Source organism: Solanum lycopersicum, chromosome 4 (assembly GCF_036512215.1).
Source record: "Solanum lycopersicum chromosome 4, SLM_r2.1".
Classification (NCBI taxonomy): Eukaryota; Viridiplantae; Streptophyta; class Magnoliopsida; order Solanales; family Solanaceae; genus Solanum; species Solanum lycopersicum.
Window position 1 is genome coordinate 9051639 of NC_090803.1, and position 15029 is coordinate 9066667.

A 15029-nucleotide genomic window follows, 5' to 3' on the forward strand; every position below is an offset into this window, starting at 1 on the left:
AGCTATTGATATTTTTTAAGAATTCTTTTCTCGTTAAATTTCAATTCTCTTAGTTAATTCAATATTAAGAGTTTGAGGTATTTACATGCATTTACAGTAATCTAAAGCAAGAAATTCAAACGGCATATTTCTATATGCCATTATGGAGCTATTTTATAGTGATTTTCTTCACTTATTTATTTTTAGATGATAAATGTATTTGTCCGCTTTTTCGAGTTTATCAATATATGAATAACTAAAGTAATGAATTACAGTAAACACAATACAAGTTCAAATTTTAAATTCACAAATTTTAATGGCTCTCTGTATCATAACAACAAATATTTTCTCAAGTGATGTATCTTTTAAAATAAAATTTTGATTTATTATTTTGTTATACAAATTTAACATTAATGTGTGTGTGCATGCGTGCATGTGTGTTGTGTGTGCATGGGTGTGTGTGTTTGTACTTTTATCAGAAATATGTATTATCTTATTTAGGAGAAAAATATGATGCATACTTCGTTATACATAATTCACAAATTATACTATTTGTCTGTGCAATTAATTCCCTCTCAGGGTCTGTGCGTTTTGTTTTTCGGCTTTAAACTTGTAGCTTCCGATTTCCCAATATGGATAACTTATTGATTCTACATTTAATTTCTTTCTATAATCAATATTAATAATTTCTTGCGAATGATGTGTATATTTTAATTATTTTTCTTCAATTTTTCGTAAATTTTTTGTCTATTAGACTTCACCAACCTAATTTTTATGAATTTTTTATTATTATCGTAAGTATGTATTGTTATTTGGCTTAGATTAGTCAATTGAATTTATAGGAAGTATGTTAAATACTAAAAAAAGTTATAAATTTATCAATAATATCTACAAAGGAATTGATTTTAAATATTACAATGTGCCCTTATTTGGTGTTTGTTGACACATAAAAATATTACTCACTTCACAAGATTTGCATAAAATTTTAACTGTTCTGAAGAATCTATCTATAAAAATCAAATGGAACACGATTGCAATGCACGTGTCCAGAGACTAGTATTACTAAAAGAAGAAACAAACAAAAGTTGAAAGTTGGAATATTATTTTGCCCCTACACTAGATTAAAATAAGATAAATATTTATTTAATTACATATTTAAATATTAGTGATGATCAATTCTTAGATTAAGTAAATCTCTTAGTTAGGAATGTGACATCAATATTTTGTATTGATGTACATTAGATTGCAGACGATAGTTATACGTCCACCAACAATCAAGATTGAAAAATTACATAAATCAAAATCATTGATAATTTTTCACCTTTGAAAAGAAGCATGGAAACAAACTTTCTTGTGGATCAATATGATAATTAGGAATGTCCTACATCAATCTTTTCTATCCAAGTACGGCTAACTACAGATGATAATTATATGCCCATCAACAGTCAAGATTGAAAAATTCTACACATTAATTTCTTTGATAACTCATCACTTTTGGCTAGAAGCATGGTAAGAAAAAGAATCATGCTAGGGTCTTCTAATGAAAGATAAAAGAATGATAATTTAATAAATAACCGTAGTTAATTACTAGACTAACACTTGAATCGGCTATAACAATATCGATTGGTGTGTCTTAAATATTTGATCTTAATGACATTGAATTGTCACGACCCATAACGTGTCGTGAGTGGCACCCACATTTATCCTCCTATGTGAGCGAACCAACCAATCTAAACCCAACGTTTCAAACATAATAAATAGAAAACAATGTGGAAGACTTAAAACTCATTAACAAAATGAATAATCAACTTCTAAATCTCAAAACTTATCATTATCCCCAAAATCTGGAAGTCATCGTCACAAGAACATCTATCCTCAAATTACTAATCTAAGAGTATCTAAGAAGTTAAAATAAGTAAAAAGCTAGTCCATGCCGGAAGTTCAAGGCATCAAGACATGAAGAGGAAGATCCAGTCCAACCTAGAAGCATTAGCTCACCCTGAAATCCTGTGTAATGAAGAATGACTAGAGTTGCGGTTGAGTTGAAGATGACGGTACGTTTGCTGTACTCCACAAATAACAAAGAAAGAAACATACAAGTAGGGGTCAGTACAAACGCAAGTACTGAGTAGATATTATCGGCCTACCCAAAATAAAAAATAGTATATATCAGATAGTATCATAAAGTCAACTACAATACTCAACGGGTAGCAACAACAAGTACTATAATCATTAATAAGTACGCCAAGTCCACCCATGAGGACGCAAGCCTCCACACCATACTCATTTGGGAAATAGGTTCATTAAATTGAGTATATTAACATCTTTCAAGATTCATTATCTTTATTTCTCTTGTGTCGGTACGTGACACTCCGCTCCCCTACTACTATGTGCCGGAACGTGACACTCCAATCCCCTAATTCTACGTGTCGGTTCGTGACACCCGATCCCCTAATTCTACGTGTCGGTTCGTGACACCCGATCCCCTAATTCTACGTGTCGGTTCATGACACCCGATCCCCTAATTCTATGTGTCGGTTCATGACACCTTATCCCCTAATTCTATGTGTCGGTTCGTGACACCCGCTCCACTAATCTCATTCTATTAATTCATCAAGCCTTCTTTTATACCAAGACATCATCAATCTCATTACTTTAGTTCATAAAGCCTTCTCTTATACCAAGGCATCATCAATCTCATTACTTTAGTTCATCAAGCCTTCTCTTATACCAAGGCATCATCATTAACAAGGTAAATTTAGGATTAGAGATTCAATAGACTCATAATGCTTATTCATCACAATTATATAATCACATCATGTAAGCACACAATTAAGCATATAGATGTTTTTATAATACTACCCAACACATATCGTTCGCTATTAAGAGTCTACTACGAATAGCATAAAAACCATAACCTAACTCCACCGAAGATTCGTGATCAAGCAAGCAATTTCCCAAAGCTTTGTTTCCTCTTCGTTTCCCTCTTCTCTCGATCGTTCTCTTTCACTCTCCTTGTTCTTTCTATTTTTCTTATTCAAACCCTCTTTCTTTTACCCTTATTAGCATATAATTAGGCATAAAAGATGGTGAATTAATCCATTAATTAATTCAAGGTTATCTCCTTTAACCCTCAAGAAATTGGATTATTAATATTCAACCACTAACTTTATAATTATAAGCAGGAATAGTCCAAAACACCCCTTAAAACATTTAAAGAAATCCGACCCAGCCTAGGATTACGCAGCCTGTGACGGTCCGTCGTGCCTGCGACGGTCCGTCCTGCTGCTTCCGTCACAGAGTTCAGAGACTCAATTCCTTGAAGGGTCTGTGAGGGTCCGTCGTGCCGACGACGGTCCGTCCTGCCATGTCGTCACGAAGTTCAGAGAGTCGATTTCAGTACACAAATTTCAGAATTCTAAGTGTTTTGGAACGAGACCCCCTCGACGGTCTGTCGTGCCTATGATGGTCCGTCGTGGGATCCGTCGACCAAGATAGTTTTTCCAGAATAAAATTTGCTACTCAAAACGACTAAACAGGTCATTACAATAGATACCAATTTACCCATCGTTCGTTCTCGAATGATCATAAGAAGAAAAGCAAGAGCGAAAAGGAGTACCGGAATCTGTAAACAGGTGTGGGTATCTTTCTTGCATATCTTCCTCCTTCTCCCATGTGGCTTCTTCGACTAGTCGATTCTTCCATTGAACTTTGATGGATGCAATCTCCCTTGACCTCGCCTTGCGAACTTCTCTATCTAAAATAGCAACAGGATCCTCCTGATAAGACAAATTCTCATCGAGCAGAACTGAATCCCAACGGATGATGTAGTTTCCATCCCCATGATATCTTTTCAACATAGACACATGAAATACCGGATGCACTCCTGACAGTGCTGGGGGCAAGTCTAATTCATAAGCTACCTCCCCCACGCGCTTCAGAACTTCGAATGGACCAATATACCTTGGGCTTAGCTTACCTCGCTTACCAAACCACATCACCCCTTTTATGGGCGAAACCTTCAGCAAAACTTGCTCACCCAAAATAAAGTCCAAGTCTCTAACCTTCCGATCTGCATATTCTTTCTGTCTACTTTGAGCCACTAAAAGCTTTTCTTGAATGCATTTCACTTTATCTAGCAATTCCCTCAGAAGGTCAGTACCCCAAGGTCTAACCTCAAATGCATCAAACCACCCAATGGGAGACCTACATCTTCTCCCATATAGTGCCTCAAATGGGGCCATATCAATACTTGAATGGTAGCTATTATTGTATGAGAACTCTACTAAGGGTAAGAAATTATCCCAATGACCACCAAACTCTATCACACATGCACGAAGCATATCCTCCAAAACCTGAATCGTTCACTCAGACTAACCATCGGTCTGAGGGTAAAATGCGGTACTAAGATCTAACCTAGTACCCAATTCAGCATGCAATGTTTTCCAAAAGTTAGAAGTAAACTGCGTACCTCTATCTGATATGATGGAAAGTGGAACTCCATGCAATCGAACAATTTCTGAGATGTAAAGTTTGGCTAACTTCTCTGCATTGTAAGTCACCTTGACTGGAATGAATTGAGCAGACTTAGTTAATCTGTCAACAATTACCCAAATGGAGTCATACTTACTTATTGTCTTGGGAAGACCAACTACGATGTCCATTGCAATTCTTTTCCACTTCCATTCAGGAATGGGCATTCTCTGAAGTGTTCCTCCGGGCCTCTAGTGTTCATACTTTACTTGCTGACAATTTGGACATTTGGCGACAAACTCCACAATGTCCCGCTTCATCCTACTCCACCAAAAATGTTGCTTTAGGTCACGATACATCTTGGTTGCACCAGGATGTATAGAATACCTTGAGCTATGAGCCTCTGTCAGAATAGTGTGGATTAAATCATCGACGCGGGGTACACATACCCTTCCCTTAATCCTCAAAACACCTTCCTCATCGATCGTTTCTTCCTTAGCCTCTCCTCGCAACACCTTATCTCGGATCTGGATCAGCTTCTCATCGGTGAACTGCTTTCCCTTAATCTTGTTAAGAAAAGAAGATCTTGCCTCCACACTGGCCAAAAATCCTCCCTTCTCATTTACTTCTAGCCTCATAAAGTTATTAGCCAGAGTCTGAACTTCTCTAGCCAATGGGCGTCTAGAAACTTGCAAGTGATCTAGACTTCCCATGCTTCCTTCCCTTCTACTTAAGGCGTCTGCCACAACATTAGCCTTTCCTGGATGATACAAGATAGTGATGTCATAGTCCTTCAGTAGTTCCATCCATCTCCTCTATCTCAAGTTCAAATCTTTTTGGGTAAAAACATACTGTAGGCTACAATGATCCGCGTAGACTTCACACTTAACCCCATATAAGTAAGGTCTCCATTGCTGTAATGCAAACACTACTGCAGCCATTTCCAAATCATGGGTCGGATAATTACGTTCATGCACCTTTAATTGCCTTGAAGCATAAGCAATTACGTTCTTCTCTTGCATTAGCACGCACCCAAACGCGAATAGGATGCATCACAATAGACAATGAAAATTCTTACCTTCCACTGGCAGGGTAAGGATTGGTGCAGTAGTCAACAAAGTCTTGAGTTTCTGAAAGCTTTCCTCACATTCGTCCGACCATACAAATGGAACATTCTGCTTAGTCAAGTTCATCAATTGGGATGCAATGGAAGAGAAACCCTTGACAAATCGACGGTAATAGCTAACTAAACCAACAAAGCTCCTTAAGCTTTCCTCACATTCGTCCGACCATACAAATGAAACATTCTGCTTAGTCAAGTTCGTCAATTGGGAAGCAATGGAAGAGAATCCCTTGACAAATCGACGGTAATAGCTAGCTAAACCAACAAAGCTCCTTATTTTTGACACATTAGTAGGTCTTACCCAATTCTTCACTGTCTCAATCTTAGAAGGATCCACCATCACCCCATCCTTAGAAACCACATGCCCCAAGAAGGACACTGCATCTAGCCAAAACTCACACTTGGAGAATTTGGCATAAAGCTTTTTCTCCCTCAAAATTTCCAATAAAATTCTCAAGTGCTCCTCATGTTCCTTCTTGCTCTTTGAGTATACAAAAATATCATCAATAAATACAATCACAAAGTGATCCAGATATGGCTTAAAAATCCCGTTCATCAAGATCATGAAAGCAGCAGGGACATTCGTAAGACCAAAAGACATCACTACAAATTCGTAATGCCCATACCTGGTCCGAAAAGCAGTCTTTGGCACATCCGTTGCCCGTATTTTCAATTGATGATAACCGGATCTCAAGTCAATCTTAGAGAAGACACAAGCACCTTATAACTGATCGAACAAGTCATCAATGCGAGGAATGGGATACTTGTTCTTAATAGTTACCTTGTTCAACTGCCGGTAGTCTATGCACATCCTAAAGCTTCCATCCTTCTTCTTCACAAACAAAACGGGAGCACCCCAAGGAGATGCACTTGGTCTAATGAAGCCTTTTCTCAACAACACTTGAAGTTAGGCCTTTAACTCTCTTAACTCCGCAGGAGCCTTTCTATAAGGGGGTATAGAAATGGGGCGAGTACCCGGTTCCAGATCGATGCAAAAATCAATATCTCTATCCGGTGGCATACCAGGAAGATCTGCAGGGAACACATCCAGAAACTCACGGACTACCGAAACCGACTCAATTGAAGGTACTTGGGTAGTGTCATCCCTGAGATGTGCCAAGAAAGATAAACACCCCTTACTAACCATTCTCTTAGCACGATAAAAGGAGATAATACGAACCGGACTGGAAGTGAAGTCGCCCTCTCACAATAACGGATCTGTCCCAGGCTTGGCTAACGTCACAGTTTTAGCATTACAATCCAAGATCGCAAAATTCGGAGAAAGCCAAGTCATACACAGAATTACATCAAAATCAACCATTTCTAAGATAACCAAGTCTACATAAGTATTGCTCCCCACAAAAGTCACCAAACAAGACCTATATACTTTTTCAACTATCACAGACTCACCCACCGGAGTAGACCCACGAATAGGTATGTCAAGCAATTCACAATGTAAATTAAGACCACTAGCAAATGAGGAAGATACATATGAAAATGTGGAGCTGGGGTCAAATAACACAGAATCCATACAATCACAAACCAAAATATTACCTGTGATAACAGCATCTGATGTCTCCGCTTCCAACCGCCCAGGAAGAGTCTGCGACGGTCCGTTGTGCCCACGACAGTCCGTCCTGCCATGTCGTCACGAAGTTTAGAGAGTCGATTTCAGTACCCAAATTTCAGAATTCTAAGTGTTTTGGAATGAGACCCCCTCGACGGTCTGTCGTGCCCATGACGGTCCGTCATGGGATCCGTCGACCAAGACAGTTTTTCCAGAAAAAAATATGCTGCTCAAAATGACTAAACAGGTCGTTACAATATTGAATAGAGAATCTAAATGCTTGCTTGGACTGTGTAGTTCCTTATATGGTAAATCAACAACATTAGAGTTAGTTCTTTCTTCTTTTTCTAACTTTCCTTGGTTGATTTGATCTCTTTTCTAGCTATAGCATGGTTAAGTGATTTTTCTATTATATTAAAAATAGAGTTAAATAACTTTTTGATATAATTTTCATTTATCGAGTGAGCTTTATATTACAAAAACTATATTGACTAACTTCTTATTAAAAATATATTGAGATAATTTTTAGAGACTTGATTGACCAATATCTTAAAAAAATAAAGTTGATTAAAAAATATTACTCCCTTTGTTTTAAAAAGAGTGGTCTAATTTGACTTAGGCGGAGTTTAAGAAAATAATGAAAATTGTTAAATCTTGTTGTCCTAAATTAGAGTTATGTTTAATGGACAAAATTGTTCTTTATTAATCCTTTGGCCTTAAACATGTCACCTGGAAAGATGAAATTAAAATGTTACCAAAATAAGAAGAAAAGTCAATCTTTTTTAAACAGACTAAAATGGAAAGTGAGTCATTCTTTTTAAAGGGTATTTGAGTCTCTCTCTCTCTCTCTCTCTCTTCTCTCTCTCTCTCTCCCTATGTATATATATATATATATATACACACACACTAGGACTCAGCTTAGGGTGTCAAAAGGTTGGACTTCTTTTCATCTTATACTGCTGTTAAATCTGATGTGTAAAAGATGGGTGTGGCGAGGTTAAGGTGTTTGGTGTTGGCACTATTTGTTTGAAAACCAATACTGGTTCAACGTTGGTCCGTCAGAATGTCAAGCATGCTCTAGACATTCCAATAAATTTGATCTTTATAGGACAACTAGATGATGATGGCTATAATAATGACTTGTGTAATGGCCAATGGAAGCTCACCAAAGGATCATTGTTTCTAGCTCGAGGAAGAAAACATTCAAATTTATACATGACACAAGTATCGATTCTTGGTGACTCTATAAATTTGGTGGAGGGCGAGACTTTATCAGAATTGTGGCACAAGAGGCTTAGTCATATGAACGAGAGAGGGATCACATGTTTGGCTAAGAAGAATTTGGTTGCTGGTATAAAACAAACAAAGGTGAAAAAATGTGTTTATTGCTTAATAGGGAAACAGAATAGAGTTTCTTTTCACAGTCATGCTCCTTTAAGAAAGTCTGAGCTATTGGAGCTAGTACACTCAAATTTGTGTGGTCCTTTCAAAGTGAAGTCTAAAGGTGGTAAACTTTACTTTGCTACTTTCATTGATGATCATTCTTGCAAGATTTAGGTATATCCTTTAAAATCCAAAGAGAGACAAACAGAAAGAAGTTTAAATGTATTAGCACTTATAATGGTGGTGAGTATATTTGTTCCTTTGATAACTACTACAAATCGCAAGGAGTTCGTCATCACAAGACTCCTCCAAAAATTCCTCAATTAAATGGTTTGTCAGAGAGGATGAAAAAAACTTTAGTTAGGAGAGGTAGATGTGTGCTTTCATAGGCTAAACTTCCAAATTCTTTTTGGACTGAAGCACTTAACATTGTTGCTTATGTTATCAATTAGTCTCCTGTTGTTGATTATAGTGATGTTCCAAACAGAGTTTGGTTTGATAAGGATGTTTTTTATGATCAATTGAAAGTGTTTGAGTGTAAAGCTTGTGTGCATGTTCCAAAAGATGAGAGGTCAAAATTGGATGTTAAAACTAAGCAATGCATCTTCATTGGTTATGGTCAAGATGAGTTTCGATATCACTTTTATGATCCAATTTATAAGAAACTCATTAGAAATCGTGATGTTGTGTTCTTTGAAGATCAAACTATTGAAGACATTGACAAGACTGAGAAACTAGATTCTCATATTGATGAGAGCTTAGTTGATGTTGATCCAATTCTTCTTATTGATATATCTTTTGCACATGATGGAACCCAAGGTAATGATCCAAATAATGATTAGAGTGTAGAACATATAAATGTTCCTACTTATGATGTTGTGGTTGATAATCAACCAACTCATGGTGAGATAACCACTTCGAATGATCCAGAAACCTCTTGTAGAAAATCTACTAGAGAAAAGCGAAGATCAACACATTATTCTCCTAATGAGTATATCCTCTTAAGTGACATGGGAGAACCTGAAGTTTATGATGAAGTTATGTAGATACTCATAGAGATATGTAGGTATAAACCATGGAAGACGAGATGAAGTCACTTTACGAGAATGGCACATATAAGCTAGTGGAGTTACCGAAAGGTAAGAAAGCTTTAACAAATAAATGGATATTTAGATTTAATCAAGATCAACATATATTTGCACCTTGATACAAGTCTAGGTTAGTCATTAATGGTTTTGGTCAAAGAAAGGGGATTGACTTTGATGAAATTTTCTCTCCTGTTGTGAAAATGTCCTCTATTCGTATGGTTCTAGCCTTAGCCCCAAGTCTAGATTTAGAGATTGAGCATATGGATGTCAAGATTGCCTTTTTTCATGGTGATTTAGCAGAAGAGATCTACATGGAGCAACCTGAAGGTTTTGTAGTTAATAGGAAAGAAAACCATGTTTGCAAATTGGGAAAGATTTTGTATGGCTTGAAACAAACTCCAAGGCACTGGTACTTAAAGTTTGAATCTATCATTGAAAATAAGGGATACAATAAAACTTCTTCAGATAATTTTGTATTTTTTCAGAAGTTCTTTGATGATGATTTTCTTATCTTACTACTTTATGTGGATGATATGCTGATTGTTGGCAAAAATAAATCTAGAATTGCAGTCCTTAAGAAAGAGTTAAACAATTCGTTTGCAATGAAGGACTTGGGGCCAGCAAAAAAGATCTTAGGCATACAAATATATCGAAAAAACACAAGAAGAAGTTCTCTCTATCCCAAAAGAATTATATTGAGAAAGTACTCAAGAGGTTCAACATGACAGAGACAAAAGTGGTTAGTACACTTCTTGCTAAACACTTTAAGTTGAGTACGAGTCAAAGTCCATCGACTAATGAAGAGAAGAATGAGATGTTGAGTATTCCATATTCTTCCGCGGTTGGTAGTTTGATGTATGCTATGATTTGCACTATACCAGATATTCCACATGTTGTTGGTATCGTTAGCAGATTTCTTTCCACTCCTGGAAAAGAACATTTGGGTAAAGTGAAATAGATACTACGATATTTGAAGGGTAAGTAAGATATGGAGTTGTGCCTTGGTAGTGGCAAGTCTGAACTAGTATGCTACACAGACTCTAATTTGGGAGGAAATCTTGACAATTCAAAATCCACTTCTGGCTATTTGATCACTTTTGGAGGGAGAGCTATTTCTTGTCAAGTAAGACTTCAAAAGTGCATAGCTCTATCCACCATAGAAGCCGAATATATTGTCATTACTGAAGGTACCAAGGAATTTCTTTGGATGAAGGAGTTTATCAAATATCTTGTTTTTGAACAATCATGATTTGTCTTATTTTTTGATAATCAAAGTTCTATTTATGTCACCAAGCACTCTACTTTTCATTCTAAGTCCAAGCATATTACTAGAAAATATCATTAGATTAGAATGGCCCTAGAAGAGAAATTATTTGAGGTTGAGAAGTTACACACTGATGACAATCCTTCATATATGCTTACGAAAGTGGTGATCGTAGATAAGCATGATTTTTGTAGAAGTGCGGCATGCATGAAGCCTGCCAAGAGATCCTCCACTTGAAGTCTATTGGGCCCCTTTGCTGGAGAGGAGATTTGTTGGGCTATTGCCCATGTTCTAGGCAAAGTCCCATGGACTAATCCTACTTGAAAAAGGATTGGAATTATTCTCTTTATTTGGTTTCCAATTCTATTAGGAAAAGGATTGGAATTGTAATCTTATTTGTAGTTGGTTTTGAGTCTATAAGGAAAAACACAACTCTATTAATAGAGGATGGTCTTGAGAGAATAATTAATGGTCATTGATATTGTCTTTGAGAGACATTAGAACATAAGAGAGTTTTTTTTAGAGAGCTTTCAACAAGAGAAAAGAAAGAAAGAAAAGGGTTCTTTTGCTGCAGTCTTTTTCTCCGACTAGAACCATACAAATAGAGGACATTTTCACAACATGAGAGAAAATTTCATCAAAGTCAATCCCCTTTCTTTGACCAAAACCTTTGATGACTAACCTAGACTTGTATCTAGGTGCAAATGTATGTTAATTTTTATTTAATCTAAATATCCATTTATTTGTTAAAGCTTTCTTACCTTTCGGTAACTCCACTAGCTCATATGTGCCATTCTCGTGAAGTGACTTCATCTCGTCTTCCATGGCTTATACCTAACTATCTCTATGAGTATCTAAATGATTTCATCATAACATTCAGGTTCTCATGTCAGTCAAGAGGATATACTCATTAGGAGAATAACGTGCTGAGCTTCGCTTTTCTCTAGTAGGTCTTCTACAAGAGGTTTCTGGATCATTTGAAGTGGTTATCTCACCATGAGTTGGTTGATTATCAACCACAACATCATAAGTAGGAACATTTATATGTTCTACACTCTGATCATTATTTGGATCATTACCTTGGGTTCCATCATGTGAAAAAGATATATCAATAAGAAGAATTGGATCAACATCAACTAAGCTCTCATTAATATGAGAATCTAGTTTCTTAGTCTTGTCAATGTCTTCAATAGTTTGATCTTCAAAGAACACAACATCACGACTTCTAATGAGTTTCTATAAATTGGATCATAAAAGTTATATCCAGACTCATCTTGACCATAACCAATGAAGATGAATTGCTTAGTTTTAACATCTAATTTCGACCTCTCATCTTTTGGAATATGCACACAAGCTTTACACCCAAACACTTTCAAGTGATCATAAGAAACATCCTTATCAAACCAAACTCTATTTGGAACATCACTATACAAATCAACAACAGGAGATAAATTGATAACATAAGCAACAATGTTAAGTGCTTCAGTCCAAAAAGAATTTGGAAGTTTAGCCTCTGAAAGCACACATCTACCTCTCCCAACTAAAGTTTTGTTCATCCTCTCTTCCAAACCATTTAATTGAGGAGTCTTTAGAGGAGTCTTCTGATGAAGAATTCCTTGCGATTTGCAGTAGCTATCAAAGGGACCAATATACTCACCACCATTATCAGTGCGAATACATTTTAACTTATTTCCCGTTTGTCTCTCAGATAAGGCTTGATACTGTTTAAACACATCAAGAACATGATCTTTAGATTTTAAAGGATATACCCAAATCTTGCAAGAATGATCATCAATGAAAGTAGCAAAGTAAAGTGTACCACCTTTTGACTTCACTTTGAAAGGACCACACAAATCTAAGTGTAGTAGCTCCAATAGCTCAGACTTTCTTAAAGGAGCATGACTGTGGAAAGAAACTCTTTTTTGTTTCCCTGTTAACCAATAAACACATTTTTTCACCTTTGTTTGTTTCATACCAGCAACCAAATTCTTCTTATCCAAACATGTTATCCCCCTCTCGCTCATAAGACTAAGCCTTCTGTGCCACAATTCTGATGAAGTCTCGCTCTCCACCAAATTTATAGAGTCACCAAGAATCGATCCTTGTGTCACGTATAAATTTGAATGTTTTCTTACTCGAGTTGAAATCAGTAAGCCTTTGGTGAGCTTCCATTGGCCATTACAAAAGTCATTATTATAGCCATCGTCATCTAGTTGTCCTATAGAGATCAAATTTATTGGAATGTGTGCAGCATGCTTGACATTATGACGGACCAACGTTGAACCAATATTGGTTTTCAAACAAATATTGCCAAAACCAAACACCTTAACCTCACCGTTGCTGGTGAGGGTTACAAATATTCTTCTAATGGCTACACAACAAGTGCAAAAAGATAACAAACATTAGCTATACCAACAAAAGATAAATAGAAAGAAACAACACCCAAACTCAACTTCTGTTCGAGACCTAAAAAAGGATCTTGCTGACCACCGAATCCGATCTCCTCCATTCAAATCAACCACCAAGATGTCAAAAACACTCAATCCAAATTTTAACACAGTCCAACGGTTAGTTAATCAGAAAACACGATCTGAACGTTGTTGGTCGGAGAAAAAGACTGCAGCAAAATAACTCTTTTCTTTGTTTCTTTTCTCTTGTTGAAAGCTCTCTCAAAAACCTCTCTTATGTTCTAATGTATTTCAAAGACAATACCAATGATCAATTAATTATTCTCTCAAAACCATCCTCTAGTTATAGAGTTGTGCTTTTTCTAACAAAGCAAAAACCAACTACAAATAGGATTACAATTCTAATCCTTTTCCTAATAGAATTGGAAACCAAATAAAGAGAATAATTATAATCCTTTTCCAAGCAGGATTAGGCCATGGGCCTTTGGCTGGACCATGGTCAATAGCCCAACAATAACGTGTAGTAATGTAAGAAACCAAGTTGTATTATTTGTTCATCCAACCTATGTCTGGACTATTTTAGGATTTAGTAGAAAAAGAAAGACCAATAATTCAGCTGAGTATGAAATACATTGATGTTAGGAGGTTATAAACGCGTGGTTATGTAAGAAACCAAGTTGTATTATTAGTTCATCTAACTATGTATGTCTTATTTCAGGATTTAGTTGTCAACTAAAGTTTACCCTTGTTTTTTACGTCATTGATGATAAAGGTGTAAAGTGAAAAAAAATAGTGATTGCTATTAAACTGTGTTATATCTTCCAACTAACTTTACAAAAGTATGTTTTAATTTCTCCTGGTTGGGATGGTCTACAATCACATTACGGAAGTTGTATTCTTGATGTAAGTACCAAGAAGTTAAAGGAAGCAAAGATCAGTTACTTGTTTTACCGGAATTGCAGTCTTCCTCTTCTACTTCAATTTTAACCTTTTCATCTTGAAGGTTCTTTTGTGAAGATTCTGTAGTTTGTTCTCTATTGCATCATATAGTTGATCTGATTATCCCTAACCATATGGTAATGCATTATTGACATTTCTGGAAATGAGTAATCAAAATTTGTATATGTAGATCAGGTATATGAAGGAGATGTATTTATCAGACCTCAATGATTTATACGAGAAAATTGATCAGCAAGTACAACAGGTATGTCATCAACACCCCCTTAAGTGCTTCATCATAGTTCCAAATTTTGGTTCACTCCCTTTCAAGTTTCTTCAAAGGACGCACCATCATTTGCATATTGTATTCTATTGGTTATTAGAAACACCTCCAACTGGGAACTGATGCAGAGAGCTCAAGGCACTACATTATCATTTTTGCTTCTTTAATTTGGTTCCTTTCCTGTCGATTGTCATCTTTAGAAACAGTGCTTGCATAGTTATAAAGAGCCTAATATCTTTTAATTTCTAGCATCTGCATTATTAGTTTGTGTTGAAGCATTGTGAATGATTGTAAAGTGGAGTTGGTAATGCATGGATATCATAAAAGAGTTTTTTTCACATGTAATTTCTCTGTTGGTTTTTTTATTTTGCTTTCGGGGATGGAATTTAGGCCTTCATAGTTCTTCGGCCAAGGGCTATAATCATCTGAAAAAGCACTTGAATGAACATTATGTTGAATTGTGTAAACCTTGTGAACTATGTTATGTGTCTCTTTATGTCATTTCTTGAAGTTTACTCCCTT